The sequence below is a fragment of the Lactuca serriola genome, chromosome 5 (genome assembly GCF_051521515.1).
Source record: "Lactuca serriola cultivar US96UC23 chromosome 5, Lser_US96UC23_V15, whole genome shotgun sequence".
In the NCBI taxonomy this organism is placed as follows: domain Eukaryota; kingdom Viridiplantae; phylum Streptophyta; class Magnoliopsida; order Asterales; family Asteraceae; genus Lactuca; species Lactuca serriola.
The window spans coordinates 144801315-144819052 of NC_136412.1; the positions used below are offsets into that span (position 1 = coordinate 144801315).

Sequence of the window (17738 nt, forward strand, 5' to 3'; positions counted from 1 at the left end):
TACTTGTTCTTTACCGTTACCTTGTTCAAATCTCTGTAATCTATGCACACTCTCATGCTTCCATCTTTCTTCTTCACGAATAACACCAGAGCTCCCCAGGGTGATGAACTAGGTCAAATGAAACCGTTGTCCAACAGCTCCTGAAGTTGCGTCATGAGTTCATTCATATGCGTTGGTGCTAATCGGTATGGTGCTTTTGCTATTGGTTTCGTTCCTGGTAACAAGTTTATCCAAAACTCCACTTCTCTATCAGGCGGTAATCCGGGAAGATTTTTGGGAAAGACTTCCGGATAATCACATACGACCGGTATATTCTTCATCTCATTCTTTTCCTTTTTAGCATTTATCACAAATGCCAAATATGATGCACATCCTTTGGACAATAATTTTATGGCTTTCATCAGGGACATGATTCCTGAATTTACTCTGCGTTTGTCCCCATACACCATAAATGACTCTTTTCCAGGTGGGTTTACTCTTACTATCTTCTTTCAGCATAATATCTCGGCATTGTTGGCGCTAAGCCAATCCAATACCAAAACGATGTCAAAACCGTTCAACTCTATGGGCAACAATTCTTTGTGGAATTCGTTTCGGTTTAAGTCGACGACGATGTTTTTAATATGATTACTAACAGGTACGAATTTGCCACTAGCAACTTCCACAATTAGGGCATTATTAAGTTTTTCTTTAGGTAATGCTAATTTCCCTCCAAATTTATGTGACACAAAGGAGTATTGCTCCCGAATCAAACAATATAGTTGCCTCCTTCGTAGCCTCAAGCGTCATCTAGAAGGCTCTCACCTTTGGCTTTGGTGGAATGTTGGGCCTTGCCGCCTCTTTCTTCTTCAGGCAATCCTTTGTAATGTGCCCTTCTTCATGACACTCGTAGGACACCCTTTTCCTGGTGGTACACTCCTTGGTGTAATGCCCCGTCATCCCACACTTGTAGCAGGTCACTTCCTCGCTACATTTCAATGAGTGTTTCTCTTTGCACTTCTCGCACAACTTCGCTTCGTTTAATCTTCCTCCAAACTTCTTTGAATTGAACTTTCTCTTCTTATTGGGCTTAGCATACCCCTCAAATTTCATCTTTTCTCCATCCTCAATCTTGCTAGCAACTCTTCCCTTGATCATCTCCTCCACAGACTTGGCAGCGTAGATAGCTGCCTCTAGAGTAAGTGCCTTACGTACCTGCACTGCATACTCCTATGGAAGTCCCTTCGCATACTTGTCAATTTTTTTAGTTCATCTGGGACAAGACGTAAGGCAAACTCCATCTTCTATGTGAAGTTGTTGGTGTACTCATCAATAGACATGCTTCATTTCTTCAGGGTTAGGAATGGGTTTTCTAGATCTAGCAGGTTTTGGGCCAAGCAATACTTACATTTGAACTGCACCAAAACTCTGCCCATGTCAGTTGCAGGGGCTCATTGGGGCTTAAAGTATTCCCCGGAGTGTTCCACCAACGAATCGGGCCTCCTCTGAACTGGCGCACTACAAATTTGGTCAGTAGTTTGTTTATGCAACCACACGTCATAAAAGCCAACTCCATCTCTAAGATCCAATCCATAAATCCAATTGAATCTTCCTTCCCGGTGAAGGTTTATGGCTTGCATGTTAGAAAATTTTTGTACTTTCATCCGTTCCTCTCGACTCCGTCATCTTGATTGTTACTTCTAATCACGCCGGATCAGCTTGACAACCTGTCCTGCTATAGTTACCCTCCTTAGACTGCCCTTCATTCAACTCGGGTGGTTCAACTGCCATAGTAGGTTCCTCTAAATTTTGTTGGAGCAATCGCCATGTCTCTTCCATCCGACGATCCAACATCATTTGGATCATCGCTTGTACTCCGGCCATTATGATTAGCTCTAGAGCATCTACTGTAACATTTTAAAAATTCAAACCAATTTAAAATTTTTAAAACATTTCAAACAATTAAAAATCATTACAACTTTTTTCTCAAAGTGTATAATATCAGAGTTTTCCTAGGGAAATAGGTAAAGCAAGAGGAGCTGTACGATCACGCCTTTGCCTTCCCGCGGTCATCAGAAGTACCTCAAAACAAAATCAACAACTGTAAGCCCGAAGCTTAGTGAGTTTCCCCAAAATACCAACGCCATACAAAATGAGCCATGAGTCTGACTGGACTGACTCCCGGTCCTCAGCCTATCTGGACTGCTCTCCGAGCCATCGGCACGTCTAGACCCCCCCTCGGGGCCTTCAGCCTATCTGGACCTCTCGTTGGGCCTTCGGCCTGACTAGATTTGCCCTGCCCGGGCCTACAGTCTACCCGGTCTGCCTGGGGTGTCTTGGCACTACAACACACAACAGGACCTACCACAACCCTTCCCCATACCAATAAACATGTGCACATAAATATCATATGCTAGTATGCAATAGCAAAGAGTCATACATATATAACTGATCTCTAGCATAGACACCATCCTACCACCAGGATCTAAATCAAACAAATTACTAGCATAACAACCATCCTAAAACAGGATTTAATATAACATAGCAACCATCCTAAACCAAGATGTAATCCGACATAGCAACCATACTAAACCAGGATGTAATCTAACATAGCAACCATCCTAAACTGGGATGTAATCTAACATAGTAACCATCCTAAAACAGGATGTAATCTAACATAGAAACCATCCTAACCAGGATATAATCTAACATAGCAGCAATCCTAAACCAGGATGTAAATCATAAAGGGTCGGCCATGGTGCCGTAGACCCTGTTGATATAGTGAGGAGAACTCACCGGTAATTGCCGACTGAAGAGATAAGACCAAGCTGCTCTGACCACTGATGTGACAACCCGAAATTTATACCGTCATTTTAACCTCTTTTTCCGTTAATAAAAAACTCGCTTTATTAAATTGTCCATTAAACTTTTGGACTAGGTTGATTAAATAGGGACTTTATTATGACTTCGTAAGGGTTGGAACAAAATAGAAACACCCTCAATATTCCCTTGAAAAATTTTAGTTACAACCAAGCCAAATTATGACCATTTAATCGGGTGCGACCAAAAGCCCCGTTTAACGTCAGTATCGGGTAGATTTACACCGAGCCACCAACTCAAACCCCTATATAAGGGTGAGTGGACTCCATTTGAGATTTTTCACTCTCTCTCTACAACTTGCTTTCGATCCAAAAACTTCCATTTCGAGCTCCAAAATCGTAGGTAATCTATCCTAACTTGTTGTGTAGCTTATTTAGCATGCAAATTCATGTTTAAGACATCCAAAAGTGACCAAATCATGTGTTTACGGCCCAAGAAAACTCTTGGACCGTGAACACCCATAAGTGGCGTTTTGAAGCCCCAAAACCCCTCTAAATTACTCCTAGGGATTAGATATGACTTGTGGACTTACACCTTCAAACTTGGAACACTAAAACCTTGCATTTTAGAGAGTAAACTTGAGTTTATGGCCCAAGAACACTCTTGGACTGTAAACCCCTCTTCAAGGGCCGTGAACACCTTTTAAGGTGTGAGAATTGCCCTCAAACACCTCCTATGACTTGGGTAAATGTCTAGAATCAACCACAAATGAATTAGGGGCTTTGAACATCATTTAAACCAAGGACTTAGGAGTTTACGAACGTAAACCCCCCTAGGATATGGTCCATGGGTCGTAAACTCCATAAAATGGTCATATGATGCCCTAACACCCCTTATGACTTGTATAATTGATTAGTAACAAGTATGAGCAATCAAAACACAAAAGGAAGGGGCTAGTAAGAGTTTACGGCCATAAACTCTATGTTTACTGCCGTAAACTCCCATGAATGGTCTATTTGAGGCTTTAAACCCTTCATAAGCCCTAGATTTGAGCCTAGCTTAATTCCACTAGTGAGATAAGACCTTAAATCATCCAAGAGCACACCACCGATGAGTTTACGGTCGTAAACTCATGGGGATATGGTCTTAGGGCCGTAAACTATATAAAGAGTTTACCCTTGAAGAATAAACTCGTTAACTAGAACATACACTCCCTTATTTGCAACCCAATAGCCTCCTAGCACTTGACCAAAGTGTTTTCCCCACATTAGGATGCTTATATGTGTTTAATTAGTATTATAATTACTAACTATATGTAAAGAAGTGTCATCATATGTTAATAGGTCACTAAGTGTGTTCAAGTCTTTACTTGACACCGAGCACCTAACCGGCACCTCCACCCGATCCACTTACAACAAGTGAGTTCATACCCCTGAATTAACCTTTTAAATGTTTTTACATGCTTTTATGTGTGGGGGGGGAATACATGTTAAAACATGCTAGGTTTCATATCAATTATATGTGATTAATAACCCGCATGCACAAGGATTTATCACACTTTCAGCTGTTTTACCAAGTATAATACTATAGATGGTTTTCCAAAACATCTTTACTTGTTTAAATCTTTTCTCAAATTATATCTCGTGTTGTATGTTTTACTTCTAAACCAGTTACAACAGTGTTTTAAACAAAGATTTTCTTTACTTATATGGTGTTATCAAATTATATTTAAAACGTGTTTATGAACGGTTTTCAAACCTTGTTTTACATAACGATATCAAGTCATAAATTCTTATTTTTAAAGGCTTTCCAAAGGTTTTATCAAAGTTTTCTTCTATACTTCTAGGCTTCTACTTTGTGAAATGCATGCCTGTACTTGTATAGTTATATAAATAATGTTTAAAAGACTTAGGAAGGCTAGTTCGCCCTATTTCATTTTCCTTGTTGGGATGTGGTCTGGTGGTTATCGGATATCCGTCCAAAGGTCGTTTAAACATTAGTTATATATCATGTATACACTTTCAGACAAAAACGTTTACATCGACCAGTTCATTTCCCTTGGGTAGCAAGGGCATACTTCCATTCATCATTCATAGATCAGGGACACTAGTAACTATTATAGGAATAGTTAGGAGGTTCTATATACTCTTTCTAGTACGAGAATTCCAAAGGATTCACTTCATTCGCGAGTCTATATCATTTCTCCAGCACCTCTAATAGAGTTCAGAATACGGGATGCATCTTTAGGACACGGATTTCCCCGTTGTCAAGTTGGTAACCAGAGTCTCCTGGAGGGAGAGCGGGCATTGTGTGTATAGATCTATACGGGACTGACTCTCCCTCACCCTGAATGCTAGCTATAGTCCACGGCGTACCAAGCCAAGGGATGACAAAGGTCACATTTATTCCGATGCTTACAGGGAGTCAACTACTCTAGTGTCAATCAATATGGTTACGAGTATCTCCATGTTTACCTTATAATTCATGGCCTTAAGGTAACGAGAATTAACACTGTATTTATGAAACAACACTCTTAGAATTACTCTTTGTTTTAGACCTTGCTAGCTGTATCGTTCATTTGATATTGTATGGGGTCTGTGTTTCTTTGTTTTAGACATTGCTAGTTGTATCTTCATTTGATATTGTTTGGGGTCTGTGTTTCTTTGTTTTAGACCTTGCTAGCTGTATCGTTCATTTCATACTATCTGGGGTCTGCGTTTCTTTGTTTTAGACCTTGCTAGCCGTATCATACATTTGATACCGTCTGGGGTATGTGTTTCCTTTTGTTAGACTAAGTCAGGCGTATCACTCATTCGATACTCTCCTGGAGTCTATGATTTCTTTTGCCATAGTCAGCATTATTTTCTATTGAGGCATATGTTATTTTCCCCTAGTATTTTTACTAGTGATATTCTTCTACTTTCTTTAATGTCAACTACCGTATTTTGGTAATGATAGTGTTTCAGGGAAAAATTCTCTTTAAATCATAACACTGTCGAGTGTTGGTAGAAGACTGCTTTTAATTAGAAAATATAGGATTTTCTGGAAAGGACGCTGATACACCGTAGATTCTAAACTACTACTTTTTATAAAGTTATTTTGTATAAAACGCTTACTTACACAAATGACACTAAATAGTTATGAACTCACCAGCATTTATAAAAAATGCTGATACTCGCTTTCAAAACAACTTGTATTCTCAGGTCAGCAATAGACAGGTACACCCGGGAGCTTTTGTGAAGTCAGCCTAGAACCAAGCTGCGTCTATACTAGTTTCTGTATTACTTTGAAGTCTTTATAAAATGTAACTTATGTAAAACTATTACTATTAACGCAATGGTTGTTGTACTTTGATTACTATACTGCATATGTTGTGATACTTGACATGACGTCATCCACCCCAGAACGTTTCCGCCGTTCCAGTTTTAGGGTGTGACAGATTGGTATCAGAGCATTGTTTATAGTGAGCTCAGTATATTAATTCATAAAAGATATACAGCCTATAAATATATAGGGACAAAACATTATGACCAATAATTTTACTTTATAATATAACCATATATTACCAAAGTATAAGAACATCCAAATCTAAACACTCGAACACAAGTATAACAAGAAGAACAAGAATAAAAGTCTCCGGATGTTGAGCATTACCATCAAACCCGGGTAGTTATGTAATCGTAAGCTGGAATAAATGTAAGATGATCAACTACATTTATTCGAGATGCGATGAATGTGTGCTTGGGAGTGATAGTGGTGTTGCAACAGGTCTGAAACATACCAAATAGGAATGATAAAGCCAAACATAAAGTTTAAAATACTACGGGAGTATTTTGGAATACTAAAAGACTCACATTAATCCCAAAATCATATTCAGAAGTTAAGAATCAAACATGAAATTAAAATACCATAGGGGTATTTTAGGATCCATGGATAACCTTGTGTGAAAAACTAAAAAGATCCCTTATTGATATACCTATGATTACGAAGGGTACACTTCCAAGGTTATATATAATAAGGATCCCATAGACTGAGAATGTGTGGTTTCGCTCTATTTCCTTTTCCTCGTTCGGATGTGGACATAGAGTAGTATCACATATTCGAAGGCCTATCGGATCTAGGTTATATATAATTTGTGTACCTTATGTAATTTTAGCAGGACTCGATATAGATCACTCAGTGAAATGTTAATAATCTCTTAGGATTCTTTAGACATTTCCATTCTCGCACGAACCTTATAGAAAAACCTAACCACTTCAGTGTTCGACAGAAGAGTTGATTCAGACCCAGAAGAGGTTCATTGAGAAGATTTCCAGTTCGGAAATAAATGAAGTAGGACGAGACTATTGAACCACCAAGTGCCTATACCTTTTTAGGGACATCGGTGGGAAATTCGCCTGAACTTCTGAGATTTCCAGTCATCCATCATGAAGTGATGACACTCAGAGTCAGGATCGGAAGTAAGGCGGAATAGAAATTCAATATGTCTTCACAAGAAAAGAACCCTAGGTAACTATCCGAAGAAAACCAACGCCGGTCCCAGTCAAGGATATGAGGTAGACAGAGGGAGCCAGTACATGGAACCCGAGAAGTGTCTTTTCTTCGTATTCGTCACACTAATACACCCATAAAATAATACAATTTAGTGAGTTAGTGATTACACTACTCACACCATGTGTTAGGTAAATCGCCTTTTCCCGTCGCAAGTATTACGATTAGATCGGATCTCAAAACCTTGATTGAGCCTTTTCTTCTACGATTTCGTTCCGAACTTCCCTCAAATCTTTCCAAAGCCGGAGAGCAAACCTTTCCAGCATAAAGATAACCTAGTAGGAACGACTTCCATCTCATGTCTTTCCGATACTTTTACTCATACCTTGAATACCCGGACTACATCATAGGGATGTAGGTCGACACTCAGACATCAGCAACCAACCTCTGTGTACCCAGCCACCCAAGAACCTCAACTAAATCCACTGATGAGAAAGTTCAAGAACGAGGAGGGAAGTACCTTGGCTCAAGGACCTTCCGAAGAGCAACGAGGTGAGACAGTCAATACCCCTGTCAGCCCTTCCATCCCGACTTCAAGAAGACCATACCTAGGAAACCTTCCCCACTCCAGCAAGTGTAGCTACCATCATCATTGTATCTGTCGAGAACTCTTTTGTGCTAGGTGCAACATGAAGGAGCATACCGCTCGCATCTGCAGAACCCCGGTTGAGTTTATTACATCAACCACCAATGTGACGACCAATCCAGTATGCCATCTATGTGGTGAGATTGGGCACCAAAAGCGAGATTGCCCAACTGAAAGAAACGACAAGGGAACAGGAGGAGTCTAACTCTAATGCCTAAGAAGAAACATCAAGAAAACCCAGTAGGATTTTTGGTACGTCTCTCAATCCTAGATAACTAACCGGAAACATTAAAAGACTAATTCTAAATGTAATTACTCCCCCGTTAAGGCGAAAGTCGCTGCACTGTTATAAAATTTAAAATTTCATCAGGTAAAGCTATTATGGCTCGATATATACGTTAAAGCCATGTATAATTAAGATGGATAGACCTAGAGTGAGTGATGCCGCCTCATTTCCTGTTCCTTGTTTGGTTGTGGATTTAGGGCGGAGTCGCTCAGTCAACAGTCCTCCCCACCTTAATTATAGATGACTAGTATATGTTAGGCGATTATAGAAAGGCCTTGTGAGAATCCATTCATGAAAGGTACACTATTCCGAAACACTCAGGACCCTCTATAGTTCCGCGTCCACTCTATCGGTCCCAGTATCCGCGATAGTGATACACGGGACGAAACCCGAGATGCCTAGAGCTAGTGTGCCCGTTTAGCACATGGCCCTATCGACCCTCATTCCATGTCATGTCGATGTATGCCAACTTCGACGCCCCTAACAATCATGGTTCGACTTAGTGCAACCATGTGTAAATCCCTAGTGCTGTGAAAAAAGAACTTTCACCGTAGCCGTTTCGGCAAATAAAGGTTCTTCCGAACCTAAAAATAATAAAAAATAATGCGCTCCGTCAGTCGTCACTCTTATTTCAAACCTTCCGATGTACCCAAGAGAAGGGTACCGCGCACTGTTAACCAACCCCTTCATAGACAGATAGAAACCAAAGCGAAGGACACTACAGGCATTCCAGAAGACGATAACCACCCGAAACCTACTCCGTAGAACCCCAGAAGGACCCCTCGCACCTCACAATCAGGTTCGTGAATAAAGAGGATAGAACTCATGGGAATGACTACTATAACAAAGTATATGCATAAGGGTGGTATATAATTGATATAAAAAAGATTTAAGATGTGTGCTTCCTCCCTACTCTCTGTTCCTTGTTGGGTTGTGGGTCTGGGGTGGAGTCGCACAACTGAACATCCTGCCGACCTCAATTATATACGGCTTGCATACACCAAGTATTAGTGGTTAAGACAAATATGAGCTCTACCACGAACCTCATAGAAAAACCCTTCATCCTATCCCATAAAATAGGAGCTAGAGTTAAGAGAAACACTGTGGGTTGAGCTACTATAACGACCACAAATCCGAAATTGCTGTCATCCCGGTTAAGCCAACATAGTAGCTAACACCCTCTGTTGGTAAGGAAATCTATGTCGTAAGAGTCAAGGACAATGAGTACGGCCATCCATTCACGCTTAATCCCCCGAATTAAGCATCTCAGCGGATATCCTGGAAATCCGGAAGCTGCGATAAGTTAAACTTTGAGAAGAGTGGATGAGGATATTAGAAGTTCCGAGTGACGAAACCCTATACTTCTAGACTTAACCTAAATCAAGAAAACTCAGAACCCCCGGAAGAGTAGTTGTAGAAGATGCTCGCACTACCCAGACACTTTGTCCACCCTGTTACCGACGAGTAGTGCCCAGGACACTCCGCCTCCTCACGTGGAAGAAGTCACCGTCGCCCTGTAGACGATAGACTACATTCTCCGAAGTGAATACTAGAATGCCAAGAACCACAGGATAGCCTCCGCAGCCAAGACTAATTGAATAAAGTACGACAATGGGTAGCGTTAAGCCTTATAACCTAGATCTCGAAGAGATTATAGACTTGACACTAGTCTAGGTGTTAGTCGATGGGTTATACTAGAACACACACTTTTCTGCAACTAAAAATAAACCGACACCTTGGATATTAGGGCATGTATTAGAGATTCATTAAGACTAGTAGGTGTTCCAAGAATGCTATCTCTCGCAGAGATGGTAGAACCACCTCCCAAGATGGTCCAACACTTCAGAAAATCTCTAAGGATTGAGTTAGCCCTCAGCAGAGCTTGCTGTCTATGAAACATCAAGGCAAGTAAGAGCATGATCCTTTCCCGTTAGGAATCATATTGTGAAAGCGCTAACTAGACGATAATGTAAAGTTTAAAAAATTTCTATGAACTCGTCTGGTGAAACCCTATCTCCCCGACCCTGAGAGTTTCTGTTAGAAACATCTCATGAATCAGAAGTGCAGGTTCATTTCGCACAAGATTGAGATAACCACCCTGCAGCAAACAGATACCCGTAGACATCCAATCCATCCAATGATCCAGAAAACCTCTGAAAGCCAATCGACAAGAAACACGAATCCAAGGATAACCCGAGCTTTCTAAGAACCAACCTGAAGGACTACACTCCCAGTAGGAGAGAATGTTTGGAACTTCAGAATGGCGATCACGCCAGTGCTGATCTCGCCATAGAAGTACACTATGTTCTAAGTACTGAAAAGCTCTACCCTTCCGAGAGCTTAGGACCATCCGAGATTCTTTACAAAATTGGTCCAACCCTTGTCAAACCACAACTACCTTCGGAAATTCCATCAGTTTCACCCCAAATCAAATCCACTTCTTAGACTTGAAAAGTGTTTGCTCGACATCACTCTTTGTACCCCACTCATCTTGATAGAAACCATTAGGAACCCTAACTTCGTAGACGCACCTGTAGGAATCGCTAACTGAACGAAACGAAATCTGCATCCCGTAAGTGAAGATTGTTAGAACGCCAAGCAAAGGCCAGAGCTCACTTGGGTGTGCGAGGACCAACCGAATAGGAAGTACCCTCATACATCTACCCGATTGTTGATGCCTACTTCTTTGTCTAAATGCTAATTTCGGGAAGAAATTCCCTTTAATGGGGGGATGATGTTACAACCCGAAATTTATTCTGTCATTTTAACCTCTTTTTCCGTTAATAAAAAACTAGCTTTATTAAATTGTCTGTTAACCTTTTGGACTAGGTTAATTAAGTAGGGACTTTATTATGACTTCGTAAGGGTTGGAACAAATTAGAAACACCCTCAATATTCCCTTGAAAAATTTTAGTTACAACCAAGTCAAATTACGACCATTTAATCGGGTGCGACCAAAAGCCCCGTTTAACGTCAGTATCGGGTAGATTTCCACCAAGCCACAAACTTAAACCCCTATATAAGGGTGAGTGGACTCCATTTGAGATTTTTCACTCTCTCTCTACAACTTGCTTTTGATCCAAAAACGTCCATTTCGAGCTCCAAAATCGTAGGTAATCTATCCTAATTTGTTGTGTAGCTTATTTAGCATGCAAATTCGTGTTTAAGACATATAAAAGTGACCAAATCGTGTGTTTATGGCCCAAGAACACTTTTGAACCATGAACACCCATAAGTGGGGTTTTGAAGCCCCAAAACCCCTCTAAATTACTCCTAGGGCTTAGATATGACTTGTAGACTTACACCTTCAAGCTTGGAACACTGAAACCTTGCATTTTGGAGAGTAAACTTGAGTTTACGGCCCAAGAACACTCTTGGACCGTAAACCCCTCTTAAAGGGCCGTGAACACATTTTAAGATGTTAGAATTGCCCTCAAACACCTCCTATGACTTGGGTAAAAGTCTAGAATCAACCACAAATGAAGTAGGGGATTTGAACATCATTTAAACCAAGGACTTTGGAGTTTACGGCCGTAAACCCCACTAGGATATGGTCCATGGGCCGTAAACTCCATAAAATGGTCATAAGATGCCCCTAACACCCTTATGACTTGTATAATTGATTAGAAACAAGTATGAACAATCCAAACACAAAAGGAAGCGGCTAGTAAGAGTTTATTGCCGTAAACTCTATGTTTACTGCCGTAAACTCCCATGAATGGTATATTTGAGGCCTTAAACCCTTCATAAGCCCTAGATTTGAGCCTAGCTTAGTTCCACTAGTGAGATGAGACCTTAAGTCATCCAAGAGCACACCACCCATGAGTTTACGGCCGTAAACTCATGGGTATATGGTCTTAGGGCCGTAAACTCTATAAAGAGTTTACTCTTGAAGAGTAAACTCCTTAACTAGGCCATACACTCCCTTATTTGCAAACCGATAGCCTCCTAGCACTTGAGCAAAGTGTTTTCCGCTCATTACGATGCTTATACGTGTTTAATTAGTATTATAATTACTAATTGTATGTAAACATATGTCATCATATGTTAATAGGTCACTAAGTGTGTTCAAGTCTTTACTTGACACCGAGCACCCAACCGACACCTCCACCCGATCCACTTAAAACAGGTGAGTTTATACCCCTGAATTAACCTTATAAATGTTTTTACATGCTTTTTTGTAGGGGGGGGAATACATGTTAAAACAAGCTAGTTATCATATCAATTATATGTGATTAATAACCCGCATGCACAAGGATTTCTCACACTTTCAGCTGTTTTACCAAGTATAATACTATAGATGGTTTTCCAAAACGTATTTACTTGTTTAAATCTTTTCTCAAATTATATCTCGTGTTGTATGCTTTACTTCTAAACCAGTTACCACAATGTTTTAAAGAAAGGTTTTCTTTACTTATATGGTGTTATCAAATTGTATTCAAAACGTGTTTATGAACGGTTTTCAAACCTTATTTTACATAACGATATCAAGTCATAAATTCTTATTTTTAAAGGTTTTCCAAAGGTTTTATCAATGTTTTCTTCTATACTTCTAGGCTTCTACTTTGTTAAATGCATGCCTGCATTTGTATAGTTATATAAATAATGTTTAAAAGACTTAGGAAGGCTAGTTCGCCTTATTTCCTTTTCCTTGTTGGGATGTGGTCTGGTGGTTATCGGATATCCGTCTGAAGGTCGTTTAAACATTAGTTATATATCATGTATACACTTATAGACAAAAATGTTTACATCGACCAGTTCATTTCCCTTGGGTAGCAAGGGCATACTTCCATTCATCATTCATAGATCAGAGACACTAGTAACTATTATTGGAATAGTTAGGAGGTTCTATTTACTCTTTCTAGTACGAGAATTCCAAAGGATTTAGTTCATTCGCGAGTCTATATCATTTCTCCAGCGCCTCTAATAGAGTTCAGAATACGAGATGCATCTTCAGGACACGGATTTCCCCGTTGTCAAGTTGGTAACCAGAGTCTCCTGGAGGGAGAGCGGGCATTGTGTGTATAGATCTATATGGGACTGACACTCCAGCACCCTGACTGCTAGCTACAGTCCACGGCCTACCAAGACATGGGGTGACAAATGTCACATTTATTCCGACGCTTACAGGGCGTCAAGTACTCTATTGTCAATCAGTGTGGTTACGAGTATCTCCATGTTTACCTTATAATTCATGGCCTTAAGGTAACGAGAATTAACACTGTATTTATGAAACAAAACTCTTAGGATTACTCTTTCTTTTAGACCTTGCTAGCTGTATCATTCATTTGATACTGTCTGGGGTCTGTGTTTCTTTGTTTTAGACCTTGCTAGTTGTATCGTTCATTTGATACTGTCTGGGGTCTGTGTTTCCTTGTTTTAGACCTTGCTAGTTCTATCGTTCATTTGGTAATGTCTAGGGTTTGTGTTTCTTTGTTTTATACCTTGCTAGCCTTATCATACATTTGATACCGTCTGGGGTCTGTGTTTCCTTTTGTTAGTCTGAGTCAGGTGTATCATTCATTTGATACTCTCCTGGAGTCTATGATTTCTTTTGCCTTAGTCAGCAGTATTTTCTGCTGAGGCATATGTTATTTTCCCCTAGTATTTTTACTAGTGATATTCTTCTACTTTCTTTAAAGTCAAATACCGTATTTTGGTAATGATAGTATTTCAGGGAAAATTTCTCTTTAAATCATAACAATGTCGTGTCTTGGTAGAAGACTGCTTTTAATTAGAAAATATAGGATTTTCTGGAAAGGTCGCTAATACACCGTAGATTCTAAACTACTACTTTTTATAAAGTTATTTTGAATAAAATGCTTACTTACACAGATGACACTAAATACTTATGAACTCACCAGCATTTATAAAAAATGCTAATACTCGCTTTCAAAATAACTTGTATTCTCAGGTCAGCAATAGACAGGTACACCCGTGAGCTTTTGTGAAGTCAGCCTAGAACAGAGGTGCATCTATACTAGTTTTTGTATTACTTTGATGTCTTTATAAAATGTAACTTATGTAAAACTATTACTACTAACGCAATGGTTGTTGTACTTTGATTACTATACTGCATATGTTGTGATACTTGACATGACGTCATCCACCCCAGAACGTTTTCGCCGTTCCAGTTTTGGGGTGTGACAACTAACACGAACTTCACCATAGAACACCACCAAAGAACCAATTCCAAAATTACCAAAATACCCTTGGAAGTCAAACTTGTCAACGCTTTTTCAAAGTCAAAGTCCTCAGTCGAAGCCAACCTTCCTGGTTGATTCTACTCGCCGAGTCAACCCATCGACTCGTCGAGTTCCCGTACTTAGAAACTCCTATAACACGACTCAACTCGCCGAGTCGCCCCAAGACTTGTTGATTCCAACGATCTACGAGTCTCATCCTGTTCAACTCAGAGAGTTGTCCCTCGACTCACCGATTCGTGGCTTAACCAAAGGAGGTTAGGGTTCCACGAACAGATTCGCCGAGTCGAAGAACAGACTCGCCGAGTCCAAGGCAATCTTCAACAGAGTCAACGAGTTGTTCTTCCAACTCGCCGAGTCCATGCACATGTTCATACAACTCGTCGAGTACACCCATGTGACGCGTCGAGTGTCTCCAGTTCTCAATCCATACAGTGGCTTTTTGAGCCATGCAGGGGCACAAATCCACAAATCCACTCTTCTATAGTCTGACCCTCACATAAAGTGGCAAACTTTACGTGAAACCAAGGAGATATAGGCCCAATGCACTCTAGGGCTTGGGTTTAAGACAAATGGGCTTCACCAATAATTCTTTGACATAATCTTTATGACATTTTGGACCATCACAAGCCTAGACCTGAAGTAGCAACCTCAGATGTATGCCTCTAACTCGAAACAGTTCTCAATCATACCAAAAATGCCCCAAATCTCAAATGACAATAGATCTAGATATAAAAGATCCCAAGCAACAGTTTATTACCTCCAATATATGCTCGAACTGAAGTAGATCCCGGATCTACACCACTCCTTTGCAACAAGCCTCTCGATCTTCAAGCCCCTTTCCAAGATTTTCACCTCCAAAGCTCTATTCTCTCTATTAATGGAGGCTCACTCGATTCTAGGGTTTCTGGATCTCAAATGGGTAGCAAATAGGCCGAGGGTGGGTTATAATATGCTTTCTATAGGGCACAACCCCTGGGATTAAGGTTTTCTCTCTTCAACACCAATTCGTCGAGTCCAAGCCGCTGAATCGGCGAGTTGGCCACTTAAACCTGCGATAAATCCCGCTCCGACTCGGCGAGTAAGCATGCCTACTCGTCAAGTCCCTTTCCTTAATTTACAGTTTAAGTCCGTCAATAGCACCTCTGGAATTTGGAGTGTTACATCTACTACAATCGGTATTTGCTCAATCACTGGGGGATAATTCCTATTTTCATTCGCGTTCCCGACTCAACTTCGGGTTCTTGCCATTTTGATCTATACACCGAATAGGGTGAATTTAGATCTTTCTTTTTGATGGATGTAAAAATCATCCTTATCACTCCAAAACTTTTACATGTTAGTTCTAATATCGTAGTCGTACGTTTAGAATCCTGAACACATAAGATTTCCAGATCCGGTCAGCAACGGACCATAGATCCAAACAAATAAAATCATATAGCACATAAAAGCATTTTAGGCATCTTTCCTAAAATAAACTAGTGCTTGTGTCTAAAATATACTAGACACTCATCTCACAATCATCGCTTAGCATTCTAAGTTTAAGTCTAGAAATCCTACAAATTCCTAATTCACTTAAACTAATGCTCTGATACCAATTGTGACATCCCCATTTTTATGGCTAGAAAAGACCGATTTTGTTTATGCTTGTTTAAAAACCAGAGTAACATTTTAAAGAAAAGTGCTGCAGAATTTGTTCCCAAAAGAAAATATGATAAAGATTTATCAAAGCTTTTCCGAGGACATGTATTTCATTAAAAGCCTCGGGATGTAATGTTTGATGCATATCAAAAGCATAAACAGTACAATATAAACCTTACTACATTATTTCATATTTACACGCCTATAATTCGTAATCCCTCATCCCAACATCATATCTATGCTCGTGTGCCACTACCTGTAATACAAGAAATTGAGTGAGTCTGGCTTGGGAGCATGGTGAGCACATAGGGTTTTCAACCCACAATAAATTAATTTATTAACTTTCTCAAATCAAGCAAACTCGATTACCCGTTCCCATTATCCTAAATTTACGTCCCTAAAACATCTAACACAAGGGACCTAGTCTAAGGTCTTTCATCGGGGTGACAGTGTTGCTTTGGGGGTTCTGTAGAAATTTATGTCAAATAAGGCAACCATGTGGGGGATGGAGTACTGCTGGTGACCACTAAGTTCAAATAAACACCTACAACTTGCGAGCCTGCTAGCGTTCCACTAGACAGTCTAGAATAGTCCGTAGTTATCATTTATACTCCACTAGATGACTGGATCATCTTAAAACATCAAGGCTCTCATCATTTTATCACACATCGTCTATTACGTCTACCCATGTTTTACCCAACACATTTTGTAAATATAAAATACATATACAGTTTAAATCATTTAAAAAATGTATATCAATCGTTCATCTAACATAGATAGAATGTATACAAACAATATGTACACTTAGCACGTAATTTATATAAACAACTTCATATCTACGGGTATGATGAAAGTAACTATGCACTCACAACATGTAATTTATATTAAATACTTCATATCTATGTGTAAGATGAAAGTAGCTATGCACTCACTTGTTAAAGTGACATATCAAAATTTGAGCAACGCTTACGAAACCTAGTATTATTACCACTACATTTTAGTCTAATATTTATTGCGACTAATTATTAGTCTAGATTTGTCATTAACTCAGAGTCTACTTCATTATCTATCAAGTAAGGAACAGCCAGGTAGGATCATATCGGAAGTAGGGTCCATTTGGTCTACGAAGTACACTGTTTGGAAATCCCACTTTAAACGCCTCATTAAATCACAATGTTGACATCATTCCCATAAGTGGATCAATCAGTATAACGACTTTGAATCACTGATAAATCTTATTTAAAGGTTCATAATAACGATATTATATTTATATATAAGCTATATTTAAAGTATGGTAGACGTATCTCACTTATGGCGGGTTTTTATTAAAAATCGAGCTTCGCTGGAGCAGCATTTCCGTGGCGAAAAACTCTTCTTCTCGGAGCCATCGAGCGCTCCGGGTCTTTCTTCTAGGGCTTGGGGGGGGGGGGGGGGGGGAGGTTTAGAGAAAGAGTAGAGAGAAGAAAGAATGGGAAATTTGTGAAGAAATAATGGTGGAAGGGTTTGTATTTATAGGGTGAAATATGGCTTATCTTGGTGCCACATGTCACCATCTTATGGCAAGCCTTGGGGAGAAAGCAATGGTCAGGATTGTGTCACGTCACCCATTTTTGCATAGCACGCTTCCGAATTCTAAAATTCACAACTTTCACATACGAGCTCCGTTTTTGAC

At 39.9% G+C, this 17738-nt stretch overlaps 1 pseudogene; it reads right to left on the bottom strand.

The window, feature by feature from the left end:
- Positions 1-1683: 1683 nt before the first annotated feature.
- LOC145049852 (uncharacterized) overlaps positions 1684-17738 on the bottom strand; it is a 66807-nt pseudogene continuing 50752 nt past the window's right edge.